We start from the raw sequence: 21922 nt of genomic DNA on the forward strand, positions 1-21922 counted from the left end.
ACGCAAACAGATTGGACCCCTAGATCTGCCTAGCAATTTCAAACTCGATCAAATTTCCAGCACCTTTGTTATTAATGACCTCTCCCCTGTCGTTTCTCACCGAAAATGGAAAGTTGTTATTTTTCTGTTTTTAAGTGGTTTTGCCAACTTGCTTCGTTTAACGCTGTGCACCCTATGGGGTTTGCTCAGGTCTGTAACAGAGCATAACACGTCTGAAGGTCAACCATTAAAACCGTGGGAGGCGTTTCGAATTTTCACTCAAACGGTGGCCGGAGCAGACTATTCCATTGAGTCCGTTTCATTTTTCAGGGCTCTATCTGCAACCCTCAAAAATGACACAGTCACCGGTCACCACAGGATCCAACACCTTCACACTCCAGTACCCAGCAAGCCAGCAAGCCACACGCATCACCGCCCCTAAGCTGCTTATTTAAGCCAGCTAATCCGGAGTCTAGCTCATTCTCTCCTGAGGAAGGCCAGAGTACACTGGCCGAAACATCGAGACTGCTCTCACCGGTCTAACTCATGATGTGTCATTTTAACAACACCAAACAAAATAAATAAATCAAACTTAATTAACACCTTTTTAAATAAGCAAGCATGGGCATCAACTACAGTCAACTTGTGATTAAAGTGAACAAAAAACACCTTTTTTGCCAAGTTTCCCAATTTAATGGATGCTTCAAATGCCTAGAGTTAGAATAGACTTAGTTGTACACCGTTGGTCTAGCGATCCTACATGTACGTCGTTTTATCAAAACCAACTCAACTTTGGGGTATATTGTGCCACTATGGCCTGCGGCGTCGGATGGGACGTACTCAATGACTCAAACTCATACATTTTAGCTCTGTTTAATTTTCACGTGTATTACATGGTTAGAAAGGTCTTGTTTGATTATGAAATACCCATTCTCAAAGATAACATGTCTGACGCTTTGAACAAACACTATAATCTTAGAAAGTTTAACGATGGGTGGTTATTGTTTAATGTTCATGTATACTCGACTCAATCGTTTAAATAGATGCGAGACACCACCACAAATGGATAAGGTACCACTTTTTATTATGAAAATGGATACAAACCTGTCCCCGGATGTAATTACAACACATGTGACTTTGGAGGACACAGAAAATATCTTTATGCGACTTACATGGGATTTGGTATTCCCTATTAGGAGTGCAAGCACAGACCAAAACCAGCGTGTTAGCCCTGGGTAGAGGACAATATGTAAACATTGTGGAATCTCTCAATTTGGTTCTGGATCTCAAGCAATCAATCCATCAGTTTCAAAACTCGTTACAGTATGCCAAAACATCTTTTAACTTTGTGGTATCACCCAGTTTGTACCTCGCACCCTCAGACATGGATCTCTGAGTCTGAACATGTGAAGGTTCGCACAACAACTTACAGATCGCGATCTCTAACATGAAACTGGGGTACCAACCCAATGTTAATATGCAAAGCGCTCTACTGTCACCACAGCCAGGTCCAAACGATGTTGAACAAAACCAAGTAACACCCGAAAATTAGCATTGGAAGGTTCCAGAATTCTCAGAGCCGGTTCCAGCTCCAGTTAAGAATTGCGATTCCGAGTTAGAACCGGCTCCAAAAGATAAAAAGAAAAACATAACGTTTAATAAAACACATTAAAAATCTGTTGCTGCCGTGTCACGCCGGTGCCGCACATAAACGGCACAGCAGACTTGCTCTTGGTCTTTAATGGGCTTTAAGATTTTCCACAGTGGGTATTTAGAATTTTACTTTTGCATCTTCGTACCGTAGACCAGTTGTGGTTGGAATAAATCTACAATATGTACATGTATGTACATGTAGAACTCAGCACTGCTTCCTCCTTCACCATTTTCCATTCAACATTTATGTATATATTCATTTGATAATCCTATCAGAACAACCACAATCTCACAGTTGCCTGAGCTCGTGTAACTTTACCCACATACAAATGGAATCATCGACCATGCCACGGGACTTAATGTATGGACTGGACACGTGTACTTATTGAACATGTGCCAATGTAATACGTATCGTGACATAAATGGCCATGGACCATGAATAAACATGGCGGAAGGCACGAGGCACATGTCCACAGTGGGTGCATCTTCTACATGTAAATACAGTACTCCAAACACCAATGCGTTTGCTATCTTTTAAGTAGTACCATTGTCCGGGTCCATACATGGAACCAGCTCTATCGCGTATCAAGTGAGAAGTTGATTAGTTGAGATTTGAGAACCGGGACCCTGGCTGGCTTGCTCAAAGGGTCCATTCGGTGCTTCTGGTATGATTGCCCGTCTCATTATAAGCAGTGACCAATCCATTTCGGTGAGAACACCACGTGCGTGCGTTGTGTGTGCATATCCTTAGCACAGGCTGTAACGCCTTGCCCACGATATCAGTAATAGACCAATTCATGTACGTGTATGGTCTGGCGCTGGCTTAGAATGTTTAGTGTGGCAGACGATTTATGTTTAATTATTTTGCAAAAACAAATGTACACGTACATGTACATTCAACACATGCGCTGTGGGCGAAGATCAGTTACTTATGTTCTTTTTTATCAAAGACCAAACTTCCGAAAGACTCTCCGGCAATGTACAAACAAATTTATATATTAATACACTAAAATACAAACGCTACTGGTGAAATAACAGGGACTCCATAAAAAAATGGGTATACATGGACTCACTGGACTGAAGCGACACTGCCGAATGGATCGTAAAAGAAAGTCATTAATTAGACAACTCACCTAATGAAATCATCACTAACTGGAACTGGGTGTTACAGGTACATGTAGCTGCAACTTGGAAAACTGGTAATTGCGGCTGAGTACAGTGAGCAGCGTTTAGTACGGTAAATATGTACAAGCCTTCTTATGGGTGCAATGCAAGTACTAAATTCACACACGAATCTTATATCGCACAGGTAGCTGTAAGGTCATTTTAAACACATTGACAACTTGACAAGGGTATACGGGTGGAGACAATGAAAGAAAAATCTGGGAACAACACGTCAATAGCAAAAGTAAAAAGGGAAGATTTCCATACATGCTACTCTCACTTATTGGGCATTGGATAACGATAACATGTCACAATTGCCAAATTAGGCAGGGAAATAGTGACACAATGTACTTCAAAAAAAGACTTTTAACCTCACGAACCTGCCAATTATTAACAATGTAAGCATACAAAACAACAAAAAAGTGTTTTCTCCATTTTTCCTCTAGTGTAAAACTTTCTCAAAGTTGAAAACCTAGTACTTATTTCTCCCGTTGAAATGCCCGTATTCCAAGAAACAAATCACTTGGCCTCAAACATTTAAAAATTACGTAAACACATTACTTTCTACAGTGCAACGTACAAATTGGAAATATTACAGTTCACTGGATCACTCAATTGGTCGTCGTCAGGTTACAATTTTCCATCGGCAATGTACCTTTCCACCTCCTCCGACGCGATCCTTTCTGGCGACCTATTGGCTGGGGCGTCATCTTCATCCTCATCTCCAAAGTCGTCGTGAAATAACGCAGCCACACTCTTGAATTTCTTAAGCGGCGGTTTGTTGAAGTGTCAGTTCTCTCATCAGCCCCTTCACCATTGCTCTTGGCAGGATCCGCTCCAAAGTTGTTTTCTCCTTGTTCTTCTGTGATCAGCTCAGTAGCTAAACATTTAGCCATATCTTAAATGCCACCTTTCACAGCCGCTGCACCTGCTCCTTGAATGAACGGCAGGTGCTTATATCGTCCATCCAAAAAAAACAGGCCATCAACAGAAACTGGCGGGTGTCGTTGTCAACATAGTAGCTTGCCAACTTTTGAACCACTGTTGCCTTTACCTGTCGAATCTCCAGAATGTCGGCAGGTGCATATATCGTCCATCCAAAAAAAACTGGCCATCAACAGAAACTGGCGGGTGTCGTTGTCAACATAGTAGCTTGCCAACTTTTGAACCACTGTTGCCTTTACCTGTCGAATCTCCAGAATGTCGTCCTCTTTGTCTTCCAGCACCCCTTCGATATATCAAATAGCGGGAAAGATACCCGACACTGTAACGTAGGTCTCACCAGAGAATGATACTGTGACCCGTTTTATTGGTCCAAGAATTGTCACTAGTGATTCCACTATGGCAACTTTGCGGTCTGATAAGTCCAGTTCTTTCTTTTTTGTGGCGTCCAGCAAGTTGCGGATGGGCTGTTGTTGTTCCAGCATGTCATGGGTTGAACCCCATCTCATGTCAACATCTTGGATGAGTTTGTGAATTGGCAAATTTAATGCTTCCTGCTGCTCCGTTAGCATGTGGCCTTGGATGAGCGCCTTACAAACTCGACCAATTTGGAACACCTTCCCAGTGCATTGTGAACACTTCAGCAAGCCAACCCTGCCTTTACGACAAGGTTCAAGGTGTGTCCAAAGCAGGGAACATTCTGAACAATCATTACTTCACACACAGCCTTTATGTTTGACGCATTGTCAGTTACTATTGCACTGATCTTGGTGATTGGGATATAGCACTGATCCAAGATGTGGTCCAACGACTCTGCGATGTGTGTGTTGTCATGTGGAGGAGGGAATTTGGTGTTCTTGATAGTGTACCTTGCCATTTTCCAATCTGGTGAGATAAGATGCGCCATCACACCAATGTATTGGTCTGAGGATTGACTTGTCCACATGTCAGTGGTAATGGAGATGTACATGTATTTTGCCTCATTAAGCACGGGAAAGACAATCTTTTCCTTCACCTTGTCGTACAGTTTAGGCAACAATACCGAAGAAAATGTCTCCCGTGACAGCAGCTTGTAGCGTGGGTCAAACACCTGAAGCATGTCCTTGAAGCTCTGCTTCTCCACGGTATATACTGGTTTCATACCACGGACAAAGTGTTTGGCCTCTGCATCTGTGAGCTGCTTTTGCCGTTCTGAGGTTGATGCATCTGGTGTCTCCGATCTAACGTGACTCTGTGCAAAAATAAAAAGAAGTATGAAGTTAGGTTTTGAACAGACTTACATGCACTGTCAACAAATGGCTACAATTTCCCGCAAGAATATAAAAATACTTGAAATAATGAATTTTGTTATTCAGTTTAAATTTGTCGATCAAGTGTACTTATGTACGTGTAGCCCATTAGTAAGGAAAATAATACATATAAAGCATAGGCATTGCATCATTTGTATACCATAACAAGGTTTTTTACATACCGAAGTAAAATGTCGGTCGACGAAAGTTAGTCATGAATTTGCCTAATTGGTGGTTCATCTCCTTACAAAATTAAAAGCAAACTTACCAGGATAGACTGTTGATGGAGTTCCTTTGATTTTGTCTCTGACACTTCTGAATCACCTGAGAGCTGTGTAGGCTTAGCCAATTCCAAATTCTACCTACATTCAATTCTTCATGTATATTCAGTCCAATGTTTTGCATGCCAGCCCCGCACTTACGTTCCATATAAGGCCAAAGAGATCATCAAGTGGCCGAACAAAACTTTTTTGATTGGATGCCACGTTCCCAAATTCCGAATGCTGTAGCCTACTACTCGACTGGAGGGCAAGTTGACGGAAACTGCACTGCCACGCTGCAAAGTGGAAACATGTTCTGTACTATACATGTACATGTACAGAACAAGCCTTCACACCCGGACATTGTGCAACAGTAAGTACACTGTAGTACACAATGTACATTTACAGTACTGTACATGTACATGAACATTTTAGTGTCACAACACGCGGGCACGGTACTAGAACGAGGCCGGAGTGATGACTCGCGCTCAGATCTGATGTTCTGAGTTGTCACTACAGGTGTGGTAGGCCTGCATTAGCGGTGACTTGGACTCGGATGGGATGTTTGGAGTCGGCTCTCTGAAGGTGGAACCGCCAATAGTGGGTACCCGGTTCTCCACAAAAGCAGAGCCGCCAATTCTGAAATTTCTTTGGAACCGCAATTCCAATCAGAACCGGGAGTTCCGCACAAGCGGACCCATTTCAACAGCAGTGCAACCAAACCAAACGGCTCCACCACCACCACCCATGACAAAAGACACCAAACCCAAAGCTGCTAACGAGAGCAAGACTCCTACCCAGCTAGACATTCACCAAAACAAAGAACTAACGCATGGTGTGGTTTCAATTTCACTGGCTTTGATTTGGTTTGCCAGTAGCTCGTAGGATGCAAAGCGCTAAGTTAGCAACCCAAAGGGCGCAAAGTGCTAAGCGAGCAACCCAAATGGCACATGGCATTTAGCGAGCAGACCCGCTCACAAAAAAAAGATTAAAATAACTTTAACACCTCGTCCAATCCCGACAGGGTGTTAACGTTTTACCTAAACCAAAATAACCCAACACCAAAGCACCTACCATTAAAAACAAAGTCCTCACATGCTCTGCTACCCAACCGAAAACTTTACTTGTAACATTAAACAACCAAAAAAGTATGCTCCCGATGATACCAGGCAAAGCCCCTAGCGCAGACACACTGCATTTTTTTAACATGTTATCCAAGTTTTGCAGCTGTTTTTGGATCCAATTTTTAAAACCTGGTTTGGTTGGTGTGGGGGTGGGAGCGGGTGCCGGTGTTGGAGTTAGTGTGGGAGCTCCTATGGCTCTGATACCAGCTACGATTGTTGAAATAGCTAAACTAAAAGCCATCAGTACACTTGTGATTGTCACACCTTGTTTTCAAAACAGCGTACGGATTTTATCTCGTAGAGTCAGATCATTGTCTAACACCACTTCGATCGTTTCTTTGATGCAATTGATTTGAGTTCTTAAGCAGTCGGTGTCTCTGTTTATGACTTCTGGCCTACTTTGTCTTTCTTCCTGTAAATCTTTGAGGTGTTCTCTAATTTCTTTGTGGTCTTCTGGTGATTGCGCTTGGTCTAACTCGTTTTTGGTCTGTTGCATTTTTTTGTTTAACACGTCCAACTTGCCTTGGTTTAATATAAGGGCTCCTTTTACCATTTGCAACGATTTGTCTAATGCGGCAAGTTCTCTAAAGTTTAGCCTTTCTGTTTACACCCCACTGTCTCGGATAAGGTCTTCCATGATATCACTTACTCGATCTGCATCTTGGGGAAGTTCTTGTAACAGGATGGTTTCAGTTGCAACGGTGGCTAAAGTCAATTGTGCTTGTTGATTTTTTTCCATAATCACGAAAACCCAGTTCGTTTCGAATAAAATCTGCTCCGTTTGGGTAACTGGCTTCTTTGGCATTCTTTGCTGTTGTATTTAGACTTACAAATATATCGGGTTTGCTTTTATCAGTTAGCAATACTTCACCATGACTACCAACAGATGTGTAAAACAGGCCTTTACCTTTTCGATATTCAACATTTTCATATTTAGGACTTGGTACAATGTAGGTCAGTTCTACCGTTAAGTTTAAAATATATAGAAATGGTCTACTTTAGGATTATTTGTGAATATGTTTCTTCCTCCATTTAAGGTGTCTTGACTGAGATCTATTGTGGGAATGTGTTCTCCTGTGGTTTGTTGTATGGTATCAAAGCTGTTGTCCAATTCTACTTCTGTGTCTAACTGCTCTGCTGGGTCTACTTGTTCTTCATCTGATTGATCAAACTCATCCATGGGTATTTCATCCCTTTGCTATCAACCACTTTTGGGTTGCTGTCGAACCAGCTACCAACGCTGTCAGTTTTGCAATGTCTTCCAAACTCAATCAGTCTAGATCGGGTGTCTTCCATTTCAGTGGCTGTTTACCCAACATTGTGTATCCCGTGAAAATCATGCTCACGACTGCACCGTTGTAAAGCAAGTTGATGATATCATTTGTGTTTGTTGCCATCTTGTTTGTTGTTTTATAATACTAACAAGACAAAAAAAAAATTAAAATTTGTGGGTTTTTTTAGTTGGTTTTAAATTACTCCATTTCTAAAATTTCTGGTTTATCGTTTGCTCTCTGTTTTGAAACTTTAGGTGGGGTTGCTACCTTACTCTCCTATACTGGTTTGTGCATTGCACCCTGTGGGCTGTTTTTTTAAAAGCATTTAACACCGAGTCCTGCTAATACATGTACCAACCAAGGATACCAGTTTAATTGGGGACTAGCATGACTAGCTGCTGTTGGCTGCTGTTGCTGCTCACTCGCTAAGCCAAGTTTTGCTCTTTCATTTTATGATTATGTTCTGCCAGTTTGTTACCTTGAGCATACCTGCTTCTATTTTTAACAGTTGTGCTGCTGCTCGCTTCATTCTTGGGTCACATGAGCTAGGCTCTGCTGGCTGCTCTGCTGGTTTGGTTCTTGTTTTGGTTCTGTTGCTCGTTCCTGTTGTTATAACACCACAATCTTTTTTTGTTGAAATAAAGTTGTTTGGTCGTAATGAGTGCTCCAACTAGTGGGGAAGGTAACATCCATAGCTATATCAAACCTCTGTGAGAAAGGCACCCTTGCTCTGACTGATGATGCGATCTCGCTCTGGATCTCTGCTCAACACTTTCTCTGAATCTAACATGACTTCGTAAGTCATAAACTTGACAGGTAGTGATACCCCAAGTAAACAACAGACTTTCACCCACCGTTGTGATGACTTCCCTGTCAAATTTAGCCGAATAACGTTGATATGGTCTTTCTTGTTCTGCAGGCGGTAGAATTTCTATTTCTTTGACTGAGTACTCCTTGCCAAGATACTGTTTGGAATCACCCGAAGCTACTATCGCACAAAGTCAGTCTTTGTAGTTAACGGTTTGGTTATGGTTGGGTTGTGAGGTTTGAAAGCTCGCTGCACTTGCTTCTGGTTTTAAAATCGTTTTGGAGGTCTTCCATTTTTAAAAGACGCAATAAGATGTTGCTTAATTTTGCTCAAACATTGCTCTAACATGTGACTGAGCAAGTTAGTTATGTTATAAAATTTTTTTTTCAAGCGTGCATGTATATATTCGCAGGTGTAATACACTACATGTAGTTCAAAAACTACTTTAACATATTGCAGCATAGCTACTTTTAATTTGCAGCAACACTTTAAAATCTTCTTACAAGTTGTTGCAAGTTCTCCTATACATGTAGCTACCCTACAACCAACAACAACTCACAGGTGGATCGGTTTTTAACACCAACTTGGAAAATTTCACTTCTCTCAAATGTCTCTTTAACCAAGAACATTGTTCATCGGGTACAATGTCGTTCTCGTCTAACACTTGGTCAAAGCTGAGTCCAGCCTTGCAATAGAACAACACCACCCAAGACGTGTTTTCTCTGTAATCTTTCAACACCTAGTTATATTTCTGCATCAACAACCAACACGAGTGATGATAGTGCCTGCTCGAAAATGCTGTCTTGCTGAGAGCACAAGTACTGTTATTTTTACTACTCTTCAATATTTGACTTGCTGTTCGAAACTGCAGTTGTCCATCAAAACAGCTTGTTAATTCCCTCAACGGCATCGCGAAACAGATCGATTGCTTTGTTGAACTCAAGATTTTCTCGATCGATGTCACAGAGATACACATTGGGATCAGTAAACACTCAACGTCTTTTGAGATACGTTTTATTTTTAAATATCATGGGAGAGATGATCTTCAAAAAACCTTGATAACTGGTTTCAAGCATGTCCAACACCCACTTGGTTTTACCTGAGTTGGTTTTTCCAACGATTAAAGTGTTGGTCATGCTTTGCTTTGTTTTTAAAAACCTCTACAAAAAGTTCCAAAAACTCTTGCAGAATACAACTCAGTAACTCAAATTTTAAAATTTCCATCTGCGATCGTGAGTTGAGCGACCATGATGAGAATCACGTACATCGTCAGTTCGCCCGAGGTTTCTGCCTCTCGAATCATTTGTATCATATTTCCACCTGAGTGGCCTACTCTGTGTCCACTGCCATGACCCATGTTGTCATCGGTACTTTTAAAATCAAGTCACAAACTGTATTTTTCTTTCAGGTATTCGGCCATATCAACACCCGCCAAATTGAGGTCTTTTGTACCGCTCGCCCTGATTCTGTTTGAGAGTCACCAAAATACTTGCTAGCTTCGTTCCAGTATTGGTATTTGTACAGTCTTTGCAAATAAAGTTGGTTGGGTTGCCTTCTGCCGTTAGTGATGTGTTGGTTGAAAAAACTTGGGGGGTTTTTGACCTTGGGGTCTTTGAAAAGGATGAACTCGCCTTTCAAGCTTCTAACTGGTTGGTTAATGACCATGTTCCAGAGGGTATCTGTTTTATTATATTCTCCAACAAGTGCATTCAAAAAGAAAAAGCTTCAAAGCAAACCTTTACAAATTTGGATGAAGCGTTGATGGTATACAGTGAAATCACTGGTACCAACCACTTGGGACTTCCACCAGAGCCCACGTTGAGTGATTTTTACACACCAAAGGACGATCAAAAAGAAAGTGATCTCGTGTTTGTGTCAGGTGGAAGTGCCCTTTTGGGTTATCTCGTTTATCGATACTGGTGAAAGGTAGTTTAGTGGGGTCTTTTGACTTCAACCGTTTTCCTTCTTTTTAAAGAGAGAGATGCAAGAGCAAACAAAGCTCAACGAAGTTTAGCTAAAACTTTGAAAGAGGTTTACTACAGCCTTAGAGGTTATTGGAAAGGAGAGGGAGCTGTGAGACACGAGAAAACCGGTATCGATAAGAGCGTAGTAAGAGCCTGGTTAGCGAAACAAGCCATTTGGTAAATTTATCTACCTTCTCTGGGGTACATACCTAGACTGTGAACTTTACAAACATAGTTTGCTAAACCTAATGACACGCACCAAATGGACATGTTGTATTTGCCCTGGGATCGTGTGCAACGACGTACTTACAAAATACGCATTAATGGTGGTTGACATGGCTTCTAGATATTAGAAGCAGAACTTTTACAGCAGATGCTGTAAAATGAATTTTTTTACAGATCTCTGTTGAAGTTCCCTCGGCAAGAACAAGTAGACTCTGCTTTTGAATTTAAAGGCAAGTTAAAAAAAATGCTCTTCAGGAAGGGCGTCCAAGTGCTCGTAGGTTAGCCGGGGGTTCATTGATTGTAAGGGATTGTAGAACAATTTAACAGAACTCTGGCCGAAAGATTGTTTGGTCATCAGTATGCAGAAGAAATTCTAAATCCAAGTGAGCAAAATGTGGAATGTGTTACAAGGTTGCCCCGAGGCGTGAAAGCTCTAAACAAAGAAAAACCCATTTGATCCGAGAACGAGCAAGGACGAAAGTCCTTTGGAAGTGATTAAGCTAGATCGAGTAAAACAGTTGGCAGCTGTACCCCAGAGAGCAGAGTGGGTAGAGCTTCCCTCAGATGTCCTGGTCTGATACTTGTATTACCCAGGTAAACAAGAAGGTGGCACAATTGGGAGAGTGACCAGTCCTATTTGGAATGTAGAGATACATGTATATCAGATCGATAAGCATACTAGTCAGTTCAAACGGATTAACAGTAAAACGTAACAATGGGTCCAACGCTGTATTACCTGACTGACGGGCCCAAGCGTTCTTTTGTGCGAGAAGAGCTTCAAGTGGTACCTGAAGACACCGCGTTACTGCCTGGTTCTGCTTAGGCTTGAGCTTAAGTTGTGAGTGAGCACAGTGAGCGAGTTGTTCTGTAGTGATCATATCTATCCCGTTGAACAAAATGTATCGCTTGGTATCTAGCGGATCTTTGTCTGATTTAATTAGTCGCTGCTCGTTAATGATTTTAGATTTGCTAAAGAGACAGTCTTTATAAGATTCGTGGGTTAGATCTCTATCGGTAACAAGTTTAGTGACCCCTTTTGGCTTTCTTGAGCACGTGCTAGCTGTGCTCGCTAGCTGTGCTTGCCTATTGGATACTTCTTGGGCCTGATACAGACAACTTCTGATAAAACCTGCCCACCAAATTCATCTTAAAATTTCCCAATGACTTTTTTGTTTGCTTGGCTTGCAAGTGGATGAGCTTTTGGGTAGTTGCTCAAGTTGATCTTGGATCTGCACTAGATCCTTGTAGAGATCGTTAGTTTGTAACTCACACAGCAAACTGTCGGTATCGGTAGAAAGTAGCCCCACACGGTTGCCATAACGAGCTTTCAACGTGTTGTTATAAAATTAAACATTAACATCTTTGACAAATTGAAGATCATGGATGTTCACTCCACAGTAGATCGGCTTATTAAGCACCACTTTTGTTTTAAAAGTTCCACATAACACGTGTTGCATTCTGGAAATGGCCTCACACTTTTAAAATGCAAATAGCCCACAGCCTTTTAAAACTCGGTTTAACCGGCAGCCTTTTACATTTCTCGGCATCGTTGTGGTCCCTGATCAGCTTGGCGCTACAATGTTTACATACATTCTCCATTGTTTTACCCAAAACTGCATTGTTGGCCAATTTAAAAAAGTCTTTTTCAAAGTCTGCAGTTGCTTGTGTCCGCAGCTTGGTATTTTTAGCAATATAGCTTTTCATCCAAGCTGGTTATCTAAATCTTAGCATGCGGTGTACTTTGTTGAGCTTCAGCCCGAGTTGTAAGTACATGTACATGTATAGCTGCTAAATGCAATAGTGCAAAACATATTTTTCTTTTGTTGCGAGCGTCGCTATTAACTTGTTACAGCTTTTGTATTTTTTGTAGAGTAATGTCTTTTGATAATCGCTATACCTTTTTATAGGTATAACCAGGTTTTCTGGTGCAAGAGGGTAATCGTTATGAGAATCATGTAGTACTTGTGGGTACTTGAGGTCCACCTTGAGCATGTACCTGTAGTAATCATCGGTTGCTAAATTTAAGATGTGCTCAGTTGTATAGCGCTCTAGGTATTTTATCCATTTAAAATTTGCCAAAGGTAGTGGCTGAGACATAGCCCACCTATAGAGATTGTTTGCATCAAGATAGGCAATGTACACGTACATGTAGGTGGATGGTTTTATACCTGGATCAAAATCTTCAATAAATCCATTGTTTACTTTTGCATAGTGTGCACTTCCCACACTAGAGATGCCAGCACGTTTGGCATGTTCAAAAAAAAGCAAATGAACATCAGGGTCTGTAATTAACTCGAGCTGTACACCGGTGTGTTTTAACAAGGCATCCCAAAAAAATCCAGGAGCTCTGTAATAGTTGGCAGGATCGAGACCGTAGTTTTTATAAGACATGTCTCTAAAGTTTTGAAACACATCTGCCAAAAGCAAGTTCTCTGTTTTGACATAAAGGTTGTGATAGTCACAGAGGATTTTACAGTTTAAAGCTTTGCCAGATTTGTTGTTCTTGGGTGTGTTCTAATTCACTGATGCTATTTTGTAAAGCTTTGCCAGACTTGTTCTTGGGTGTATTCTGATTCGCTGACGCTATTTTGTATAGCTTTGCCAGACTTGTTGTGCTTGGGTGTATTCTGATTCACTGACGCTATTTTGTAAAGCTTTGCCAGACTTCTTGTTCTTGGGTGTATTCTGATTCACTGACGCTATTTTGTAAAGTTTTGCCAGACTTGTTGTGTTTGGGTGTATTATGATTTGCTGACGCTATTTTGTAAACTTTGCCAAACTTGTTGTGTTTGGGTGTATTATGATTTGCTGACGCTATTTTGTAAAGCTTTGCCAAACTTGTTGTTCTTGGGTGTATTCTGATTCACTGACGCTTTTTTTGTAAAGCTTTGCCAGACTTGTTGTGTTTGGGTGTATTATGATTTGCTGATGCTGTTTTGTAACGCTTTGCCAGACTTGTTGTTCTTGGTGTATTCTGATTCACTGATGCTATTTTATTTTGCATCAATGTGCTTGAACTTGAGGCAATTTTTGAAGCCCTCAGCCACTTCCGGCCTAGAAATACAAAATAGAAAACAAAGGAAAGAGTTTTATATACAGATGCCACTTGACACCCTGTGCACAAACCCTATGAGAGTGGTTTGAAAATTGTCTTTTCTAGGTAAACGATATGGTATTTTCCCTCATAAATAGAACTTTCCTGGACACATTTTTGCTTTCTGATGGCTATTAATAGAACATTGTAGGGAATAGTTACTGGTGTCTGTATATATGGAACTCTTGCCAAAACAAAAATTTACGGAATTAGCATTTTGCATTCAGACACTTTGTTGTGTTAAGCATACCTGTCCATGTAGGGCCCATTTGATTAGGTTGATCCAGATCCTGATCAGTGATTTGATATCTGTTTACAGACACCAGAACCTGCTTAGTGGCTGGAGTGAACCAGTGTTAAGATTGATCTATTCAAGATCCAGATCCCGTGTGAAACAAAAAGACGCTCACATGGGCATACATTTACAAGTATTTTCGATGTACCGTATGAAGAGGTTGACAGTAAAATTATTAAATGAAGGAGTCTTACACCAGACAAGTATACACATACATGTACGTGTATGTGGCTTGTACGTACATGTACACGTACCATACCGGTACATGTACGTACATGTACATCTACTACTGTTGTTTCAGTCTGGCAATGACCAGACCATGATGTCATACATTTCAATACACTTCCAAGCCTGTTGCTTGATACATTTCATGCAGTGCAGATGTTTCTTTTAGTTAATTTTTGGCATTTTCCATTTTGACATTTTCTTCCCAGGTGCTATTCACAATTCAGCATGCAGCCTTACATGTACTGTACGTGTACGTCGTGTCTCAAATCATCAATTTGATGTAACTCAAAAATTGTGAAGTTTCTGTGCTCTCTGCAGTTTGGTAAGTCTCTTTCCTATCCTGAACTTGAGAAGCTCAAATTTATGAACAAGGTACCGGTAGGAAACAATTCCATAAACCCACACCACTGATTTTTCCCTGCAGTGATCTACAGTCATCTAAAAGCAAAACCGTGTCATAAAAACCTCAATTTTTTCATTGAAAATATTGTGATCTGTGTGCAACTTTTTATCACATTCGGTTCTTTTGTAATGAATTTTGTGATCCACGTGCAATGGTTTATCACATTTGGTTCTTCTGAAATTGGGATCATTTTGTAATGATGTTTTTGTCCGTTGTACATGTATAAACCCAGCAGCATGAAAACTTGTATTGAGCACCACGCGACCATTCTGAATTAAACTTCCACGCATACAGGTCTGACTAATACACTCAGATCCAGCAGCATAGTGCACAGGAAAATTGACATCTGTTCCGTATTATGTCCTCCATCTTAGATTCAGTAATAACAAGAAATTCACTTTAAAAATTACAAGTGCAAGTGCAATTTTTTGGCTAAACCTGTGCCAAAAACTGAACTTTGACACTTGGAACTTGCTCTGTTAGTGCCGTGTACAGTACAGTAGGGCTGCATTACATGTACATGTACATGACATGTATCAATACATGTAAAGACAATTTGGATAGGAAGATATTGGCACATTGCTCAAGTCTTACAGTAATATTCCTTGTCACAGGGGATAGTTATTTTCATTGGATGTGTTGGCTGAAAGTACATGCAACTGCCACGTTTGATAGACATTTTAGGTATTATTTGACACTTGAAGACCAGGATGCATATTGTACGAAATGTTCCTGTTGGGAACTTTGTCAGTATTCCCCTTCCGGCAAGAGCAAAATTTGAAATAAATGAAATACAATGACTTTTACAAACTGACTGAACTACCAGCCTTATTTTCCTTACAATGTTTATTCAGTATTCATTGTTCTGGTCTTTGGGTTTGTTATCAACATGCAATAAGGCCAAGAGTGTCAGCAGTATCCAATATACATGTACTTGTGTCATGTAAACCTGTCATCGTACTAAAACCTATTCTTTGAATATTTCCTTGCTACATTCTCAGCTCAATTATGCATCTTTTCATAATTCATATAGAAAGTTTAAAGTGTATTTTAAACTTGAAAGTTTCAAGTGGTGAAAGTAAAAGTTTGGTTTTGCAGATTCTCCAGTAAAACAATAGTACCTTCCTGTTTACATGTACCTTTGTTGCATAAAGGGAGAGTCAAAAAAGCACACACGTACATGTAGACAGCCTGAAGTCATTAGAGATTGGCTGAAGATAGTGACAGGCTTAAGTTAGCATTGGTGCTTAAGTTGACAGAGGTAGACTGGCCGATGTCGGCCGAAGTGGATACGCTGACAGTAGAGGTAGACAAGATGATGTCAGCAGAAATAGATGTGCTAAGGTCGGCAGAGGTGGTCACGCTGACAGTGGAGGTACATGTACAGTATACAGGCTGACATCAGCAGAGGTGGTCACGTTGACAGTGGAGGTGTACAGGCTGATGTCAGCAGAGGTGGACAAGCTAATGGCAGAGGTAGACAGTCAGAGAGTTGAAGTCGTCAGAGGAAGACCAGCAGGCATTGGCAAAGGTACGTCTTGGATATGATGATTTGTGATGACGTGTTATTATTTGATATTTACCAGTAGAGATTTAAAAGTGCTTCCATCTTGTCATTCCTTAAATCTTGAAGGATTCATCATTGTTGAGACAAATTGCCTGCTGTTTTTCAAGAAGCTCCCTCTGAATACTTTTTTTCAAAGTTGACCTGCATCAATGGGAGTTTCCTAAATTTGTCAAAGTGTAGTTAATTGAGATTTTGTTCATTTTGCATCAATTACTTTATGTTGCATTTTCATTAGGAATATAAATTTGTGTAAATGACTGTAGTGAACGTTATGCACAAAAACTCAGCTGTTTGTTAAGTTCCAGTGCTGTAAAGTTCTTGAACAGTTTAAGTGATTCAGCCCAATACCGCTATTCTGAACACCTCTGTACCAAACATTGGGTATACTGAACATTCTCTTTGGCTCCTGAGTTCTCCACACCGAACATTAAAAGGTTGCTTTAAAAGGAAATACATTTAGGACTGATGAGAATACTGACCAGTTTAGGAAAATCTGTCTTGCAAAAGATCAGTGCCAACACCGTCAGTATCTTTGTGTTTAATATGCCTTTGAAATTGTATTTGATGAGGTTTATTCTTGTAATAATGATGCATCGTCTTCTCAGGTTTTTCTATTAAATGTACGTGTACAGGTATTACCTGTGGTGGCTCCTGGCTCCCAAATCTATTAGCCCATGCCTCATAATTAATATCTACCCCATTCACTCCTAAAACAATATTCAATCCTAATGTAATCAAGAGTCAAGCCCACAACTACCCATTAGACCACTTTCTCTTATCTCTTTGTAAAGACATCAGATTGTCGAGATAGTGTCATTAGAATCAATGTGTTTTTATTGTACAAGGGGTTAGGATTTTTAGGTACAAGTACATGTACCTGTTACATACATGTACCTTATAGGGTGTAAACTTCAACTTGGGCAGATATCCTAAAAAATTGGTCTTCAAGATGCACTACTCACTCTATTCCGAGTTCAGCTATAAGCTATATAAGCCTGCAAATCTCAAATGCAAAGTTTGAATTTTAATTGCAACAGAAAAAGAGTAACATTTTGAATTTGTGCATTAATGCAAATTGTTTGGTGACTGTCATCTGTTTTGGGAACAACAAATTTGTCCATGTTTTTACGTGTGTTTAATGGTGTCCATTCTTTGATCTTTGTATTCTTGCCAAGAAACTGAAGTGAGACTAGATGCCATCCAGTCTATGCTGCTTTCCTTAGGATGTCACAGCGATGTGAATGATACCAGTCCCCACTACGCAGCTGTTTGAGAAGCTCTTCCGTCTCAGTGGATGCCTTTCCACCCATGTATTCAGTGACCAGGGAATCCCATCCTGGACAACGCACGTAAGGATTTGAGTATGGTGTCTCGTCACTGATGCTCTAACCATTTGTGGACGTTTTCCTACCAACATCACCGCTCCATGGATAGCGCTGTTCTGTTGTTTCTCCAGGAGGCCTTGATGCAGCCCCCCTGTAGATACCCAACCATCCTACATGTATGTGTGTTACCTGTCTCATGATGCCATTGATGTTATGCTCCGGCATACGCCTTGCCATTGATACCAGTTCCTAGTGGCTACTTTTCTGCAGTGGGCCCTTCTGTGCCGGTGTTGCATCTCGTGAATGTGAGTAGTGTATTTACTAAATTAAATCTTTCGACATTATGCATTGCCCAAACAGTTGTCATAAAAGTTGTGAACTACGCTTGAAATTGCTATTTGAACTAGAAATCCAAGAGAATACTTTATTTTCGGCTCAGTCCGCACGTGGATAGGGTTTTCAGACCCTATCTGATTCCATGGGTTTTACCGAGAATATTCCTCTGGGTTTTTCTTCCCACCTCAAAACTGTAACTGCTTCTCATTGTGTCGTCACAGCAGGTTTCTTCAGGCTTGCGAGCCACAGTGCCAAGGGTACTTTTTAGGAATCCTTTGTGTCATTATTAGAAATAAATAATAATAATAATTTCCCAAGAACCTTGCGGGTAGCCATTTCATAATCGAGAACCCATACTTTTTCTGAATTCAGTAGAAATCTATTTGCCTTTTTAAAATTTTTGTTTGAAGTTGTATGGATTTCATATTGAAATATTCTTTTTGGTATCAACTTTGGAAAAACCAGTGAACCGAAACATCTAGAAAAGCTGTAAATTTTTAAAATTTTCTGTCCTTTTCTGAGCTGTCCAGTGAAAGTGCAGAAGACATCTTTTTTTTGGTGGACATGCATTCCTTTTTTTCTGTTTTGCATTTTTACATATTCTGTCAGTCTTTTATTAAAGTCTCACCCTGACAGGTTAAGTTTAGCATGCTTGAATAAAAGAATAATTTGACGTTTTGTTAAACCCTTGCTTTTACTGACCCAATTTCAAATGCAGGTACAGTATTGTGTGGCTTCTCACAGCTTGCTGGCTATTGAGGGACATACGTCATTGGCTTCCAGTAAACTAAGAACTAGGCAGTTGATCATCTCTGTTATATCATCAAACAGCAGTTTTAGATGCTTTACAGATTTCACATTTAAGGTGAGCGAGATTTCTTTTGTAATTTGAGAAGAAGCTCAGCATTTGGGAAAAAGAGTAATTTCATACACGATGTTTGTGAAGTCTGTGAACATTTATGATGTGTCAAACACAAACTTGATTGGCCTGCATTGGACGGCATTGTGACAGAAATATTGTCAAATATTATACCATTGACTTTCAAGAGTTGATACTTATGGCGGTGTTGAAAGTTGGTCGATAATCTTGCTTTTTCAAAAGTCAGGGTTTCAGCTGTAAATAATACCATCAAGCGGTTTCTGGTAAAATTAAGAAGTTGCAATCTATAGCTTCTTTGGATTTTTTATCATATGATTTAAAAGTTAACATGAACTGAAAAACGACTTCCTCTTGGTGTGAGCCTTTGAATGTGGGATGGATTGGGGATGTATGTGGATGTGGGTTTTGATTCTGTTTTGAAACACAACTGCAAAAACAGCAGCTGAAAACCAAGAGATGAATAGGCAACTTTATTTTTTGAGGTCAACGAAAAAAGGACAGTCCCAAAATTTTACTTTATTTTCAGTTTTATTGAATATTTCCAGCAGATGAATCATTTATAATTGACCTTGCCAATTAGTATACAAGCTTAAAGACACGAATTTCACATTGCCATCAGATTTAGTTTATTGGACCTTTTTTGACTTTCCCTTTCTTTTGTATTATATTTCTCCAAAACATTTTACCCACTGTAAGAAAAGAAAAAAACAAGTTGTATGAAAGGAATCCACATTGTGTACCACATTCCCTCCTCAATAGTCAGTCTCAGCAGGAAGTGACGTATTCAGGATAGTTACTGCACCACAAACTGTCTTATCGTGTGTACAAAGTCTATGGATGGTACATGTATGTCACTTTGTGGTGAACCCAACAAATTATGTATCTTTTTGCACAGAAACCTTGCAGTGGACTTTAATACTTGAAGTACTTTGTAAAGAACTATTGATTATGCAGACATCCCATGTCCCCTTTATATTACCTTTGTTGCAGGCAGAGATACATTGTAGTCACAAATGCAGAGAGAGATGTCGGCAGAGGTAGATGTGCCGAAGTCGACAGATGTGCCAAAGTCGGCAGAGGCAGACAAGCTGATGTTGATTGAGGTATGTTGTGGATATGATGTTTTATATCTGTTATCCCTGATATTTTGGGGACAAATTGCCTGCCATAATTCCAGGATGCTCACTCCAAACGTAAAAAACATGGACGTCAATCCTCCGAAGCTGTAGCCTAGTTATTTCAGATTTAATTCATTTTGTCAGTGTTTGTTTTATATTGCATTTTTTAATGTATGAACCCTGTTTTACCGTTGTAACCAACATTGCAACGATAACTCAAAAACGGCTGTGGTAGGTTGTGAAACGTCATCATTTTTTTTAATTACAGTGTGGAAGACACCTAGATGGACATCAACAGGAAGAGAGACAGATGGAAGCGAGATGACTATCCTGAAGGTTAGGCTCGGAATGTGTTTATGGCTGATATACCATAATGCACAAGAGGATATATAGATTCATGAATTTATCTTTAAAACTGCTGGTTTAGAATGCACTGTTTCACAGCACTTTGGAATGATGTGGTCCATTCATACCATAGTAGATATTTTCAACAGGGCTAACCCTGAATATAAGCTTTTTAACATTCACTATTTATAAAAAAAACAGGTGGAAAATACCGAGCGTGGCAAATGGAACAAAATCCTTGCAGTTTGCATAATGCCTTTATACATTGTTTATTCAAGCTTTCTGGATTCACTCATCAATGGGGAGTTAGACAGTGTAAAGGAAAGAACAGATTATAGTACTGGTAAGTTTTTTAACCCGTTTTCGTCAATTAAATGGGAATCAATAAAAGCATGTTAGATGTCCTTCACAATTTATAAACTTTCAAAAAATGCACTGTTTGTCAAATACTTTGAAATCCAGAATGTTTGTCAACTCTGCAAATATATTGTGATTTAGTATGTATTTTTTCTGTTGACTACAGGTGGGGAAGATCATCCGATGCATGAAGATGAGTGAAGTTTCTTTCAACTCAGAAGAATGAACATCAGTAAAGCAGTATGAAGAAAACGAAGACCTTGCTTGTGTTTCTTTGTACTTGAATTAAGACAAACTCGCTCCTAACTCCCCCTCCAGTAAAAATTTGCCGTTCAACTCGCTCCTAACTCCCCCTCCAGTAAAAATTTGCCGTTCAACTCGCTCCTAACTCCCCCTCCAGTAAAAATTTGCCGTTCAACTCGCTCCTAACTCCCCCTCCAGTAAAAATTTGCCGTTCAACTCGCTCCTAACTCCCCCTCCAGTAAAAATTTGCCGTTCAACTCGCTCCTAACTCCCCCTCCAGTAAAAATTTTGCCGTTCAACTCGCTCCTAACTCCCCCTCCAGTAAAAATTTGCCGTTCAACTCGCTCCTAACTCCCCCTCCAGTAAAAATTTGCCGTTCAACTCGCTCCTAACTCCCCCTCCAGTAAAAATTTGCCGTTCAACTCGCTCCTAACTCCCCCTCCAGTAAAAATTTGCCGTTCAACTCGCTCCTAACTCCCCCTCCAGTAAAAATTTGCCGTTCAACTCGCTCCTAACTCCCCCTCCAGTAAAAATTTGCCGTTCAACTCGCTCCTAACTCCCCCTCCAGTAAAAATTTGCCGTTCAACTCGCTCCTAACTCCCCCTCCAGTAAAAATTTGCCGTTCAACTCGCTCCTAACTCCCCCCTCCAGTAAACATTTGCCGTTCAACTCGCTCCTACCTCCCCCCCCAGTAAAACTTTGCCGTTCACCTCGCTCCTAACTCCCCCTCCAGTAAAAATTTGCCGTTCAACTCGCTCCTAACTCCCCCTCCAGTAAAAATTTGCCGTTCAACTCGCTCCTAACTCCCCCTCCAGTAAAAATTTGCCGTTCAACTCGCTCCTAACTCCCCCTCCAGTAAAAATTTGCCGTTCAACTCGCTCCTAACTCCCCCTCCAGTAAAAATTTGCCGTTCAACTCGCTCCTAACTCCCCCTCCAGTAAAAATTTGCCGTTCAACTCGCTCCTAACTCCCCCTCCAGTAAAAATTTGCCGTTCAACTCGCTCCTAACTCCCCCTCCAGTAAAAATTTGCCGTTCAAAACTCGCTCCT

General features: G+C 40.4%; 1 long non-coding RNA gene across 8 annotated transcripts in view; it reads left to right on the plus strand.

The window, feature by feature from the left end:
* LOC147797278 (uncharacterized) overlaps positions 1-21036 on the plus strand; it is a 44345-nt gene extending 23309 nt beyond the window's left edge. For 3 of the 8 annotated variants that reach the window (XR_015427226.1, XR_015427223.1, XR_015427230.1), the window contains 7 exons: positions 14506-16233; positions 17445-17899; positions 18649-18795; positions 19801-19913; positions 20197-20264; positions 20552-20616; positions 20797-21036. This is a non-coding gene — a long non-coding RNA (uncharacterized LOC147797278). Of the gene's footprint in view, positions 1-8604; positions 8686-14505; positions 16234-17444; positions 17900-18648; positions 18796-19800; positions 19914-20196; positions 20265-20551; positions 20617-20796 lie in introns of all 8 variants that reach the window. The other 5 variants (XR_015427227.1, XR_015427229.1, XR_015427225.1 and 2 more) reach the window with 4 other exon arrangements.
* Positions 21037-21922: the final 886 nt, after the last annotated feature.

The sequence above is a fragment of the Acanthaster planci genome, linkage group LG11 (assembly GCF_054643075.1).
Source record: "Acanthaster planci isolate LZ-2023a linkage group LG11, COTS_SCS, whole genome shotgun sequence".
Classification (NCBI taxonomy): Eukaryota; Metazoa; Echinodermata; class Asteroidea; order Valvatida; family Acanthasteridae; genus Acanthaster; species Acanthaster planci.